Below are 3174 nucleotides of genomic sequence, written 5' to 3' on the forward strand. Positions count from 1 at the left end.
TGACTTTACCTTCTTCTTTACATAAATACTTCTATAGAAATTTTATATCACTCATAACTAGTCATTCGTGTAAATGTTATTATTGGGTTTACGACCGAAAACTTCGCTAACAGCAAGAGTGCCCATTCATTATAAGTAAGAACGGTATATTAAATTAGCTATATTGATTGATGGATAATGTATTTATTTCTGATCTACGTAGGAAGTTTGTTACGTGAGAAGCATACACGTGACGTAGTATTGGCGTCGAAAGTGGGAGGACCCATGAACCTCGAATAAAATAAGGGGCGGAACATACTGCTTTGCTTGGAGAACGAGAACATAATAGTCTTGATTTTGTGATGGACGTCATCTGCAGTTTGTAAAAACCCAATGTTTGGGGAGAAAACTACTCCCTACACCAACACTGGAACGAATAAATCACATTTCTCCTGCATCTACTACCACAACACTGTTGTAGTGGTACGTTACACTTGGATATATATAGATATACTACGTTTTAAAGTTCACAGACAGTCGGAACAAACTCTGTAAAGTGATGATAACATTAGACAATAAACCGAGGACCGATATGGCAAAGTAAACTATCTAGAGTGTTATTAGTTTTATGTACCGAAAACTGTTCAACCGTTATTCGATTAACAGCCCCCATATGGACATTACCGGATATTAGTAAACAAAACTACAGAGAACGCAATCAGTATATATATATATATTGCGAATGTAAAGTTTAAACCTAGTTACATAAACGTTATTAATCAGTATTGTTAAAAGGTTATTCTACTTTGATCGCTCGTGCTTTTACCCAATTGGCCTACGAGGAAGCTGTAGAAAGAAACAAAAGCCAATCATCATTAGGAGCAGGAAGGGGAGAATTTTCGAGTGTATTAAGTCCGATCTGCTCGAGTGACGCACTCTTGATGACCCATGAAGACGTAGTACTCGCGTCATTAGTGGTAGAACTGGAAGTAAGTCCAGATCAGAAGTAAATCCTAATTAACTTGATATTTCAAATATGAGAGATTCTAAATTATTTTTTATATAATAACTTAATTACAAATACTTTAATGGAGCTTGGGTTAGAGAGAGTGATAAGATCGCCGACCGTTAGAGTAGCGAGCTTACATCTTTGGAGGTAAGGATATATTATGGTTTTTTTTTTAAGGAGGGGCGCAGAATAGGGCGCAATAAACAATCGGTGCAGCCCTAATGTTAGAGACTTTAAAGGGATGGCAACAAAAGGTTTAAGGGGCGAGGCTATAACAGCTATGAAGGGTAAGAAGTAAGAGTTGAGATAGCATTAAAAGTTTTATCTGTATCAGAGTTTTATCTCTAGTACAGAATAATAATGTATGTAGTAATAATGTTCGTAGTAATAATGTACAGAGTAATAATGTTCGTAGTAATAATGTACAGAGTAATAATGTATGTAGTAATAATGTACAGAGTAATATTGTATGTAGTAATAATATACAGAGTAATAATGTATGTAGTAATATTGTATGTAGTAATAATGTACAGAGTAATAATGTATGTAGTAATATTGTATGTAGTAATAATATACAGAGTAATAATGTATGTAGTAATATTGTATGTAGTAATAATATACAGAGTAATAATGTATGTAGTAATAATATACAGAGTAATAATGTATGTAGTAATAATGTACAGAGTAATAATGTATAGTAGTAATATTGTATGTAGTAATAATCTACAGAGTAATAATGTATGTAGTAATATTGTATGTAGTAATAATGTACAGAGTAATAATGTTCGTAGTAATAATATACGAAACATTGTCAGACGTCGATAACCTCGGTCCTTTGAACATTCAAGATATATTGTAAAACACGACAGAGGTCCCTGAACCAACAAAATATAAATATAATTACTGGTCAACAAAAGGAGTTTTAAACTCCAGCCTTGATATCCATGATACCGAAACTCGCTGAACACACACACATATCAATGAGATAATTCACTTTACAGAACACTAAAAGAGGCTTTGTTTAACGATCACAAGAAGTTAAACAACTAACGCGTAAAACCTATCACTGGAAAAAAAAATGCTAGATCGTTAACCCTCTTCCTGGATAAGAACATTTGATTATGTACATATTATAATTAATTTGGTAATAGTGTTGTATAGAATATTATAATTATCTCCTAAAATTCACTAAACTTGGAAGAACCGACTGTTATTCAACTGTACATGCTTTATTAAAGTTGGACGTTTCTCTGGTAGGCGAAGTTTTCTTTTCGTACCACCAGAGCGGTGAGCAGACGATAAAACCAACACACTCCAAGCTTTACCTTAGGCCTCGTACATGTAATGTAGTGTTAACAGGTAAAGTAATAATCTTCTGTTCTTTGAATTCAGCTAGTAATTATTTACAGTAGGTTTGTATTTCTTTGTACCTTCTTGTCGTCCAAGTCTCTGGGAAATAAAATAGTCATTACATTTTGATAAGCAAAAGTCACGTGATGAACATTAAACTGTTATGAGGGGAAGTGGAAAGTTGGTCCTTCTTTCGTAATAAATTTAATGGTATACATTATGAGTTTGTATAATAAGATGCCGTACGGTTTATTGATGGTAACGTTTTGAGATACTCCCCAATAATGCAGGAGTACATGTTAGTTCATATACATAACTGACTTTTAATTATACGTTCAGCTGGCGGAGATATCTTCGCGTATATACTACGTCATCATTATAGCTTTCCAGCTTGTATAGTTATATGTTCTACTCCTGCAAACCCCCCGACGACACAGTGTTCTTGTTTTGGGTTACGTGTGACACAAGCGACACAATATTGTTTATATGGGCTAGCTGTGACACCAGAAGTTCAAGATCTTGTAACAACTTATGTACTTTGAAGCCCCCCCCCCCAATGGCACAGCGGACTTAACGCTAGAATCCGTGTTTCGATGCCCGTGGTGGGCAGAGCACAGATAGCCCATTGTGTAGCTTTGAGCTTAACTTTAAAACAACAAGAACGTACTTTGAAACAAGGTTACCATGAAAAGATGTAACAAATAAACGTGAAAATCGTGATAAATAAACGACAGGTTCTCGAAATAAGTTTGTTAAAAAAGAAAATACTATTAGAAAAGTAAGGCAAATTTCACTCTAAAGTTGTAACTGTACGATAGAACAACAGGCACTCGTAG

At 34.5% G+C, this 3174-nt stretch overlaps 1 long non-coding RNA gene across 1 annotated transcript in view; it reads left to right on the forward strand.

Annotated features, from left to right (window-relative positions):
* Positions 1 to 917: 917 nt before the first annotated feature.
* The window catches only part of LOC111083985, an 8303-nt gene continuing 6046 nt past the window's right edge, over positions 918 to 3174 (forward strand). Inside the window, exon 1 of the long non-coding RNA XR_002609341.1 lies at positions 918 to 1135. This is a non-coding gene — a long non-coding RNA (uncharacterized LOC111083985). The remainder of the gene's footprint in view (positions 1136 to 3174) is intronic.

Source organism: Limulus polyphemus, unplaced genomic scaffold, assembly GCF_000517525.1.
Source record: "Limulus polyphemus unplaced genomic scaffold, Limulus_polyphemus-2.1.2 Scaffold12598, whole genome shotgun sequence".
NCBI classification, from domain to species: domain Eukaryota; kingdom Metazoa; phylum Arthropoda; class Merostomata; order Xiphosura; family Limulidae; genus Limulus; species Limulus polyphemus.